This window comes from Lontra canadensis, unplaced genomic scaffold (assembly GCF_010015895.1).
Source record: "Lontra canadensis isolate GAN:19392208 unplaced genomic scaffold, GSC_riverotter_1.0 scaffold4, whole genome shotgun sequence".
Taxonomy (NCBI): domain Eukaryota; kingdom Metazoa; phylum Chordata; class Mammalia; order Carnivora; family Mustelidae; genus Lontra; species Lontra canadensis.
In genome coordinates, this window is record NW_022630998.1 from 4,936,346 (window position 1) to 4,948,697 (window position 12,352).

The window sequence follows — 12,352 nt, forward strand, 5'->3', positions numbered from 1 at the left end:
TAGTTGAATACTTATGTTTCAAACTCTTTCTCTGACCCATGCTGTCTCTGTAAGACAGGAATAGCATAGCATTAACTTAATTTCCACAGCAACTAATATCATAAACACCCGATTATGGCTTTGTTACAAAATGTAGCAGATGGGAGAAAGAGCTGAGAAAAACAAAGCTCCCTTCAAAACACGATATTTTTAAAACAGTTTTTAAAAACTGATAGTGAAGGGAATACCAAGTAGTAAGCTTCAAAGTAAATTGCATAATATTTACCTAAATTTTGTCCTCATTTCCAAGAATTGTGCCTAGAACCCAACTCTCATTTCACAAATTAGCTCACAGAAGTTATTAGAAGAATGACGTAGAACTTTTTGGCAAAATCTCCCCATAAGGAACTATTTGCATGTATTGTTTCTTTATTACTCGCGGATCCCTATTACAAATGGTCTTTTCAGGTGGTACGTAAAGAAGATGCTGGACTTGCCTTCAGCAAGGGGACCAAATGGCTGCTTCGGGTACCAGAATTTAATTTATTTGGGGCTGAGTTTGGAGAAATGCGATGCCCACCATTTGCCTGCTGCTGGCTGAAGGAGGAAAGCAGCAGCGAAGGGAAAGATGGGGTGAGGACTATGTTACGTAGAAACACCAAATCCTGACAATAGGAATTTAGGAAAGGCACGGAGTTTCCCTGTGCTTTCTGAAACAAAAGAGAGGAGCCAGCCTTCAGATGGGGCGTCATGGAGGACAGCGGCGTGGCGTGGATTTCATCTCTGCTACTAGCTCCTCGGCGGCAAGCTTTTCCTTCGGATTCCAGGTACCGGGAGAACCATGTGGGTGGGATCGTCCGGTGCTACATTTGGCTAAAACTACCAAAGCATCAGCTGGATCCAAGTGTTTCTGAAAATTGAGGGAAACGGTCTAAATAGTTCTATCAAAATTGTATTTTTGCTCAGACATACTTTTGCTGGTTGAAGCAAAAGTGGTCTTTCTGGCTTATCTCAGATAACAATAACCATCATTCCATCATTTTATAGGTACAGATGAGAGTTAAAATAATTCCTTTGGAAAGTATATTCATAGGGATGAAGCTGCTAGAAATACATTAAACCATCGCATTTACTAAGAGCAAATGACAATGCCCAAAAGACAGTTTCTGATGGTAAAATTGTAGAGTGAAGTGTGAAATGTGCACATACCTTAATCTCCAGGGTAACAGTCGTAATAGTGACCTACTCCACTGGGTTGTTAGGAAGCATGTGATATCCTGGATAAAAAGTTGGCTCTTTGAGCCAGTTGGTGCCTCTATCCTATTCAGAATCACATCATATTTTTCTTGAGTTTCCTATCTTGGTTTATTTGGTTTAAAGCTAACGTCAAACAAGGAGTAGTCTAATCTGTATCAAAAGAGTTTAGAACTCATGGGCCTCTGGAGCCCTTGCTAAGGCCAATTAACCACATTCCCACCTTGTCAAGCCATTAAGTATTGGAGTGATAGGAGCTTTGCACTGAGCAGAGAAAGCCTCAAATAATTGGCAAGAAAATGAAGGGCCTGCCCCAAAGACTGTCCGCTTCAGGCTCCACCAAGGACAAATTCTTCAGTGGAACATACCAGCAGCCACAGAAGCTCATAAGCAGAGCCTGTATCGGTGAATCTAGAACCCATACTGTCCAGCTTGAAAGTAACTTGATCTTTGTTGAAAGCTCACTATAGAACTGGTTATTGTCAAGCAAAGTCAAGTCAAGTAAAACAAAAACAGAATCTCTTCACCAGAGAAAGATGTTCATAATAAACAGGGTATGCCTAAAAATGGTTTTTATTTTGGAAATAATATGTATTCCATACATATGGAAGATTGGGTAGTTTTTTTAAGGTTAGCATTATCTTAATTTAAATTTCTATAAAATGAGCTTCATTTGTACATTCAATGACTCTAGCTGATTTTCCCAAAATACATCACATAGGCCAACATTCCCACCAAGCTAGGAATAGGAACAAGCTGTTAGTAAGAGGGAGGGATGGCTGAGAACTGGAGCTGCCAAGACTGCATGATTAAAAATGATCCTAAGTTGAAAAAAACAGAGATTTCCCCCACTCGGTTATATTATAACATCTACAACAGTAACACACACAGCTTCTGTGATTTACGACAAAAATGGCAGAATTCCTTAGGCCCAGGAACTTAAAAAATAAATTCTTCTCCCATACCAGACCATGGGGCGGGGGGAGGTTGAGGGGGAAGCAGCTCTCTTGCCCTATGGCTTTTTTAAAAGCAGATAATTGATTTCTTAAATATGCCATGCATTTCTTGTTTCTAATTAAGTAAAATGAAACAGAGTATTGATGAGCTAGTACTCATCTCTGGTGTAAATAGAAGGCCAGGAATAGGGTTCAAGTTCATTAAGAAGGGGTTTAGAGTAGGAAGAACCTTTTGAATCCAAGAGTTGTGCAGCACAGAGCGGATCCTGATGAATGCACTTTTCCAGTCCCTGGAGAACTCACTGGGATGATAGGGCGTACACCTGGGGGAAGACCGTGCAGACATAATACTGCGGCATATATCCGCAGGAAAGGAAGGAGGGGGGTCGTAAGTGTGGTGATGGAATCAGGAGTGCAAAATATGAACTGTGGAATAACAGGTTCCTCAGCAGCTAAGGAATCCTAAAACAAGGGATGAGTGAGTAGCTGAGAGCAGTGGGGAGGACTGAATGCTTCTACGGGTCTCACTGGGCAGCCCAGGCCTGACCAAAGCAATGCAGAGTTGTTTTGTGCAGCTATAGAAATCGAACTACAAGCATAGCAGCCATGTCTAAATCCCAGCCATCTTGCAGAGCTATTCCTGGCAGTGACCTGGCTTTCTTGCAGTTCAGGTCAGACCCAAGTATGTACAGCCCCTGGACTCACAGTAAGAGCTCAAAGCTTAGTCCTTGAGGGGAAGGACAAAGGTCCACAGTCTCTCTAGGAACTGCACATTTGCATAGCCCCACTCCCACCTACTTTGCAAACTAATTCTCTAGCTTGTCAAAAGTTTGGATAAGAGACTCATACTAATCCTTCTAGAGTGTGCAAATCTGACTATCAGGGAATTAATGAGAGAAATCTAAGTGGACAGGAGCAGGGTGGATGATCTTATTTGGGAGCAAAGCAGTTTCGTTTTCAAACTGGACAGTTTGACCTTTCTAGTTGGATGATTTTTAGTCTGATGATACCCTCAAAATATTTTAAATAAATTTTACTGCATATCAAATAAAGGGAGAAACTCTCTAGGGAATCACGTGCCAGAAATTTGTCTGCACGTTTTCCCCATCGTCGGGGTGATAGGCTATCAATGCTGTGCTACTTGTTTTCTCCAAGAGAAGTTCCATTAGAGACAATGGTTTTCATCTGTTATTTCCTGCTTGGTGAAGTTTAAAAATTTTTCTAATGTTGCTGTAACAGAGGTTTTGCTCACCAGTTTTTTTTTTTTTTATTGGTGGCAAAACATGGTAGAAATGATAATTGGTTGCCATGTGGACACTGGGCAGATGGTGGGCAAATGGAGGGAAGGGAAGGGAGGAGATCAACAGAGAAATGGAAACCTAGTTCCCTTCTGAGCAGGTGTTGTTATAGCACACAGGACGTTGGGTTCATATTCTCTGAAACCCTTCAATGCCTTTGTTTATTCTTTTAAAAACTGGCTCCAAAGAAGAAAGCTCAGGACTGTTTATACAGAATCTTACTTTATTATTAGTTAGTGGGCTTGAGCACCATGTAAGTGACTTTCTATTAATGGGATTCAACCACAAAGGACATCCTAACGAACAAACAAAAAATCTTTCCCTAAACTTTTATTGAGATTCACCCTGTAGTTAAGTCATTATCTTCTCCTAGAAGGTTCTGTTAAATTCAAAAAGCAAAAATAAGAAACACTTGGTAGGGAAGAACTATTTTATATCAATATAAGACATTATTACCTTATAATATGATGATGAGTTGATAGGGTATAGGACACAGAATAGGGTTTTTTTTGGTCTTAAAAATTAAATATAACTTATAATTTCATCCCTTTTAGTGTACAGTTCTGTGTTGACAAGTGCAGTCATGTAACTACCACAACAATCAAGATATAAAAATAATTCCATCACACCAAAAAATTCCTTCATAACCCTTTGTGTCAAACCTTTCTCCATTCCTTAACAATCATTGATATCTTTTCTGTTCCTATACGTTGGCTTTTTCCAGAACATTGTATAAATAGGCTCATATAGCCTTTCAAATCTGGCTTTCGTCACTTAGCATAATGCGTTTAAAATTCATCCATGTTGTTTTATGTTTCAATAATTTGTCCCTTTTTATTGTTGAGTAGTATCCCATTGTATGGACAACAGATTTTGTGTATTTATTCCCTAGGTAAAGGACTGCTATGGACTGAATTGTTCTTTCCAAAATTTGTATGTTGAAACCCTAACCCCCAACGTAACAGTATTTGGAGCTAGGGCCTTCAGGAGGTCATTAAGACTACATGATGTCATAAGGGTGGGCCCCTAATCTGGTAGGGCTGGTGCCTTATAAGAAGAGGAAGAGACACCAGAGCTCTCTTCTCTGAGCACAGGTACTGAGGAAAAGCCATGTGGCGCACAGAGAGAAGGCAGCTGCCTGCAAAGCAAGAGGAGAGTCCTCACCAGAAACTGAATTGGCTGATACCTTGACCTTGGACTTTCTAGATACCAAAACTATGAAAACATAAACTTCTGTTGTTTAAGCCACCTAGTCTGAGGTATTTTGTTATATTATGGCAGCCTGAGCAGACGAATGCATGGACATCTGGATTGTTTTTATTTTTGTGATTATGAATAAGTTTTATTAGCCGGACTTAGTAAGCTTTTAATTTTTTTTAATAGATTTATTTATTTATTTGACAGATAGAAATCACAAGTAGGGAGAGAGGCAGGCAGAGAGAGAGGAGGAAGCAGGCTCCCCCCCAAGCAGAGCGCCCGATGCGGGGCTCGATCCCAGGACCCTGAGACCATGACCCGAGCCGAAGGCAGAGGCTTTAACCCACTGAGCCACCCAGGCACCCCATTAAGCTTTTAATTTTTAATGTAATTTTTAAAAATAGCTAATGCATTTTTGTGGCTTAAAGATATAAAAAGTCGTGGGCTGCCTGGGTGGCTCAGTGGGTAAAAGCCTCTGCCTTCGGCTCGGGTCATGGTCTCAGGGTCCTGGGATCAAGTCCCGCATCGGGCTCTCTGCTGGGCGGGGAGCCTGCTCCCTCTCTCTCTCTCTCTCTGCTTGCCCCTCTGCCTACTTGTGATCTCTCTCTGTCAAATAAATAAAATCTTAAAAAAAAAAGATATAAAAAGTCGTATAGTAGTCAGTCCAATAGGTGGGCTTGTTCAAGTTAGAGGCTAAAAAGTGAAAACTACAGTTAAATAGATCCTTGAAACTAGAGTTTCAGATATGAATTAGATATACCAATCAAATAGACTTTTCTAAATTTTGAATTTGGAAATAAGTTATGTGCAGAAAGAAATGGCATGGAAGTCACCCATTTTACTGATGAGGATGGTATCCGTGGATTCCTGAACTGCAGCTAAGCCAGTTTTCCTCAGGCCAGCAGTGCTGGCTCTGACTCTGGCTTCTGATTTATGGTATGAAACTAAACGGGATGAACCTGGAACCAGAAGTCAAGTCCATCAATTTCTCTCCCTCACTGCCCTTACCCCAGTTTTCTGATAGTGGAAGAGCTAGCAGTTTCCTTGAGCATTTGGTGTTTATCTGGGAGCTTTTGCAGGGGGCCTATGCTAGAGTCTGCTCTTCCAGCACTAACAGTGGGTTTTGTAAGAACATAAATTTTTTTCTTAAAGGCACTTCTGTTAAAACTAGCCAGAGGGTTTCTATTACTTGCAACTGAATCCTGACAGACTGAGATAAACAGTGGAAAGACATCCTTTCCCAGCCACCCTGTTCCCCTTTCCAAAGGCAGTCACTGTTATTTTCTCATGAATCTAGGCGTATTTTATATAAATATAATAAAATATAAATTTGTCCTCCCCCCCTTTTTAAAAGATTTTATTCATTTATTTGTCAGAGAGAGAGAGAGCACAAGCAGGAGGAGTGGCAGGGAAGCAGAGGGAGGAGCAGAGGGGGAAGCAGACTCCTCACTGAGCAGAGGGCCTGATGCAGGACTCGATTCCGGGACCCTGGGATTATGACCTGAGCCGAAGGCAGAAGCTTAACTGACTGAGCCACCCAGGAACCTCTGTCCTCCCCTTTTTTAAATACAGGAATTGTAACATATAGCACATAGTCTTCTGCATGAACTTAAAAAATTATATATCTTAGAAATCTTTTCCATATCTGCACATAGTTTCCTAATTCTCTTTTATATTTGCAGAGTATTGCATTATGTATACGAATGAACCAAAATTTATTTAACAAATCCCTTATTGGTGGAATTTTGTTACTTCCAATAGTCTTCTTTTTAAAATTTTAAAAGATTTATTTATTTTTAAAAATTAGCTTGTTTATTTTTAAGGATTTTAAAAATTTATTTGACAGAGAAAGACACAGTGGGAGAGAGAACACAAGTAGGGTGGGTGGGAGGGGGAGAAGCAGGATTCCCGCCCAGCAGGGTGCCTGTTGCAGGGCTCCATCCCAGGACCCTGGAATCATGACCTGAGCCAAAGGCAGATGCTTAACAACTGAGCCACCCAGGTGCCCCTAGATTGATTGATTGATTTCCATTTTTAAAATTCAAATTCAATTAATTAACATATACTGTACTGTTAGTTTCAGAGGTAGATGTCAGTGATTCATCAGTCTTATATAATACCCAGTGCTCATTACATTACATGCACTCCTCAACGTCTGTTACCCACTTACACCATCCCCCTACCTCCCTCCCCTCCAGCAACCCTCAGTTTGTTTCTTATGATTGAGAATCTCTTAAGGTTTGTCTCCCTCTCTGACTTTGGTCTTGTTTTATTTTTTCCTCTTTTCCCCTATCATCCTGTTTTGTTTCTTAAATTCCACATATCAGTGAATCATATGATAGCTGTCTTTCTCTGATTGACTTACTTCACTTAGCATAATATCCTTTAGTTCTATCCACATCATTCTAAATAGCAAGATTTCATTTTTTAAATGACTGTGTAGTATTCCATTGTATATGTACCACATTTTCTTTATTCATTCATCTGTCAATGGACATCTGAGCACTTTCCATCCTTTGGCTATTGTGGACATTGCTGCTATAAACACTGGGGTGTACATGCCCCTTTCAATTACTACATTTGTATATATGGGGCAAATACCCAGAAGTGCAATTTCTGGGTCATCGGGTAGCTCTATTTGCAACTTTTTTGAGGAACCTCCATTCTGTTTTCCAGAGTGGCTGTACCAGCCTGCATTCCCACCAACAGGGTAGGAGGGTTCCCCTTTCTCCACATTTTTGCTACCATCTGTCATTTCCTGACTTGTTAAATTTAGCCATTCTGACTGATGTGAGGTGGTATTTCATTGTGGTTTTGATTTGGATTTCTCTGATCCTGAGTGATGTGGAGCATTTTTTCATGTGTCTCTTGGCCATTCGAATGTCTTTGCAGAAATGTCTGTGCATGTCTTCTGCCTATTTCTTGATTGGAATATTTGTTCTTTGGGTGTTGAGTTTGATAAGTTCTTTATAGATTTTGGATACTAGCACTTTAGCTGATACCTCATTTGCAAACAACCTTTTCCCATTCTGTCGGTTTTGGTTTTGTTGACTATTTCCTTTGCAGTGCAAAAGCTTTTTATCTTGAATTGCCAGTAGTTCATTTTTGCCCTTGCTTCCCTTGCCTTTGAAGACCTGTCTAGCAAAAAGTTGCTGTGGCCAAGATCATGATGGATTCCTATCTCACATTGAGGTCTTTTGTCCATTTTGAGTCTATTTTTGTGTTTGGCATAAGGAAATGGTCCAGTTTCATTCTTCTGCATGTGGCTGTTCAATTTTCCCAACACCATTCGTTGAAGAGACTGTCTTTTTTCCATTGGATGTTCTTTCCTGCTTTGTCAAAGATTAGTTTACCATGGAGTTGGGGATGCATTTCTGGGTTCTCTGATCTGTTCCATTGATCTACGTGTCTGTTTTTGTGCCAGTACCATGCTGTCTTGATGATCACAACTTTATAATAGAGCTTGAAGTCTGGAATTGTGATGTCCTCCGCTGCGGTTTTCTTTTTCAATGCTCCTTTGGCTACTTGGGGTCTTTTCTGGTTCCATATAAATTTTAGGATTATTTGTTCCATTTCTTTGAAAAAAGATGGTATTTTGATAGGGATTGCAATGAATGTGTAGATTTCTAGGTAGTATAGACATTTTCACAATATTTGTTCTTTCAATCCATGAGCACGGGACATTTTTCCATTTCTTTGTGTCTTCCTCAATTTCTTTCTTGAGTAGTCTATAGTTTCCTGAGTACAGATCCTTTGCCTCTTTGTTTAGGTTTATTCCTAGGTATTTTATGGTTTTGGGTGTAATTGTAAATGGGATCAACTCCTTAATTTCTCTTTTTTCTATCTCATTGTTAGTGGATAGAAATGCAACTGATCTGTGCATTGATTTTATATCCTGTCACTTTGCTGAATTCCTGTATGAATTCTAGCAATTTTGCAGTGGAATCTTTTGGGTTTTAGACATAGAGTATCATGTCATCTGCAAAGAGTGAAAGTTTGACTTCTTTGCCAATTCAGATGCCTTTTATTTATTTTTGCTGTCTGATTGCTGAGGCTAGGACTTCTAGTATTATGTGGAACAGCAATGGTGAAAGTGGGAGTCCCTGCCATGTTCCTGACCTTAGGGGAAAAGCTCTCAGTTTTTCCCCATTGAGAATGACATGCACTATGGGCTTTTTGTATATGGTTTTTATAATATTGATGTATGTACCCTCTATCCCTACACTGTGAAGAGTTTTAGTAGTAGTAGTAGATCACACTGTGATCTACTGAGAAGATCATATAGTTCTTGTCCTTTCTTTTATTTATGTAGTATATCCCATTAACTGATTTGTGGATATTGAACCAACCTTGTGTCCCAGGAATAAATCCCACTTGGTTGTGGTGAATAATCCTTTCAGTGTACTGTTGGATCCTATTGGCTAGTATCTTGGTGAGAATTTTTGCATTCATGTTCATCAGGGATATCGGTCTGTAATTCTCCTTTTTGGTGGGGTCTTTATCTGGTTTTCAGATCAAGGTAATGTGATAGAGTTTGGAAGTTTTCCTTTCATTTCTATTTTTTCAAACAACTTCAGAAAAATAGGTATCAAATCTTCTTTAAATGTTTGGTAGAATTCCCCTGGGAAGCCGTTTGGCCCTGGGCTCTTGTTTGTTGGGAGATTTTTGATGACTGCTTCTATTTTCTTGCTGGTTATGGGTCTGTTCAGTTTTTCTATTTCTTCCAATTTCAGTTTTCATAGCTTATACCTCTCTAGGAATGCATCCATTTCTTCCATATTTCTTAATGTGTTGGCATATAGATTGCCCATAATATGTTCTTATAATCATTTGTATTTCTTTGGTGTTGGTTATGATCTCTCCTCTTTCATTCATGTTTTTTATTTATTTGGGTCCTTTCTCTTTTCTTTTTTGATAAGTCTAGCCAAGGATTTATCAATCTTATTAATTCTTTCAAAGAATCAGCTCCAAGTTTCACTGATCTGTTCTACTGTTCCTTTGGTTTCTATTTCATTGATTTCTGCTCTAATCTTTATTAATTTTCTTCCTCTGCTGGGTTTAGGCTTTATTTGCTGTTCTTTCTCCAGCTCTTTAAGTGTAAGGTTAGGTCGTATATTTGAGACCTTTCTTTGTTTCTTGAGAAAGGCTTGTATTGCTTATATACTTCCCTCTTAGGACCACCTTTGCTGCATCCCAAAGATTTTGAATGGTTGTGTTTTCATTTTCATTTATTTCCATGAGTTTTTAAAATTCCTCTTTAATTTTCTGGTTGACCCATTAATTCTGTAGTAGGATGCTTTTTAGCCTCCATGTATTTGAGTTCTTTCCAAATTTCCTCTTGTGATTGAGTTCCAGTTTCAAAGCATTGTGGTCTGAAAATATGCAGGGAATGATCCCAATCTTTTGGTACCAGTTGAGACCTGATTTGTGACCCAGGATGTGATCTATTCTGGAGAATGTTCCATGTGCACTAGAGAAGAATGTGTATTCTGTTGCTTTAGGGCAGAATGTTCTGAATATATCTGTGAAGTCCTTTTGGTCCAGTGTGTCATTCAAAGCCCTAGTTTCCTTGTTGATCTTGTGGTTATATGATTTGTCCATTGCAGCAAGGAGGGTGTTAAAGTCCCCTACTATTATTGTATTATTGTTGATGTGTTTCTTTAATTTTGTTATTAATTGGCTTATATAACTGGCTGCTCCTATGTTGGGGCATACATATTTACAATTGTTAGATCTTCTTGTTGGACAGATCATTTAATTATAATATAGTGTCCTTCCTCATCTCTTTTTACAGTCTTTGGTTTAAAATTTAATTTGTATGATATAAGGATGACAAGCCCAGCTTTCTTTTGATGTCCATTAGCATGATAAATTGTTTCCACTTCCTCACTTTAAATCTGGAGGTGTCCTTTGATCTAAAATGAGTCTCTTGCAGACAGAATATTGATGGGTTTTGCCTTTCTATCCAATCTGATGTCCTGTGTCTTTTGACTGGGGCAATTAGCCCTTTTACATTCAGAGTAACTATCGAAAGATATGAATTTAGTGCCATTGTATTACCTGTAAAGTCACTGTTTCTGTATATTGTCTTTGTTCCTTTCTAGTCTATTTTACTTTTGGGCTCTCATTTCACTTAAGGGATCCCTTTTAATATTTCTTGTAGGGCTGGTCTAGTGATCACAGATTCTTTTAGTTTCTGTTTGTCCTGAAAGCATTTTTACTACTCCTACATTGAATGACATCCTAGCTGTATAAAACATTCTTAGCTGCATGTTTTTCTCATTTAGCACCCTGAATATATCATGCCAGTCCTTTCTGGCCTGCCAGGTCTTTGTGCATAGGTCCGCTGCCAATCTAATGTTGCTACCCTTGTAGAAAGACAGACCTCTTGTCCTGCACTGCTTACAGGGTTTTCTCATTGTCTCTGAGATTTGCAAGCTTCACTATTATATGTGTTGACTTATTTTTCTTGATTTTGAAGGGGGTTCTTTGTGCCTCCTGGACTTGAATGCCTGTTCCCTTCCCCATATTAGGGAAGTCTCAGCCATAATTTTTTAATAGTAAACTTTCTGCTCCCTCTCTCTTCCCTCTTCTTTTTGGATCCCAATTACTCTAACATTGTTTTGCCTTATGGTATCATTTATCTCTCAAATTCTCCCCTTATGATCCAGTAGTTGTTTATCTTTCTTTTTCTCAGCTTCCTTATTCTCCATCATTTTGTCTTCTATATCACTAATATCACTAATTCTCTCTTTGGCCTCATTTATCCTAGCAGTTAGAGCCTCCCATTTTTTTTTATTGCATCTATTTATTTATTTATTTATTTATTTTGACTTGATTAGACTTTAGTTCTTTTATTTCTCCAGAAAGGGATTCCCTAGAGTCTTCTATACTTTTCTCAAGCCCAGCTAGTATCCTTGTAATCATTATTCCAAACCCTAGTTCTGACATACTCATGTCCATACTGATTAGGTCCCTGTCAGTCAACACGGCCTCTTGTTCTCTTTTTTAAAGTGAGTTTTTCCCTCTTGTCATTCTGTCCAGAGAATAGATGAATAAGAGAACAGAATATTAAAATGGCAACAATGACCCCAGAGAAATATACACTAAACAAATCAGAAGAGACTGAAACCGAATATGAATATAAATATATATATGTATATATATATGAAGAAAAAAAGAGAATATAAACAGACAGGTGTACAGAATAGAGTAATACACTGGATCCTGTGTGGATTTTGGTCCATTTGCTAGAAAACTAGATCCCAAAATGATAAAGAAAGAAAAACTTGTATACACACAAAAATAAAATTAAATATAACGAAAGGATAGAATGTAACTGTAAAAATAAAAATTAAAGACAAGAAAAAACAAAAGAGGAAACCAACAACAACAACAACAACAACAACAACAACAGGAAGGAATATAAACAGGGGAACAGAATAGAGCAATGCACTATATCCTGAGAGTATGTTGGTCAGTTTGTTGAAGAAACTACATCTCAAAATTGTAAAGAAAGAAGAATTTATATATATACAAAAATGAAATTAAATAAGTTGAAAGGATAGACTCTAACTTTAAAGATAATAATTTAAAAAAAATTTTAACAAAACAAAAAAAGGAAGAAAAACAAAACAAAAAGAGGATATGATCAGACAGGTGAAGAGA

The 12,352-nt window shown here is 38.5% G+C and overlaps 1 long non-coding RNA gene across 1 annotated transcript in view; it reads right to left on the reverse strand.

Moving 5' to 3' along the window:
- Positions 1-695: 695 nt before the first annotated feature.
- The window catches only part of LOC116859561, a 116,767-nt gene continuing 105,110 nt past the window's right edge, over positions 696-12,352 (reverse strand). Inside the window, exon 3 of the long non-coding RNA XR_004381184.1 lies at positions 696-889. This is a non-coding gene — a long non-coding RNA (uncharacterized LOC116859561). The remainder of the gene's footprint in view (positions 890-12,352) is intronic.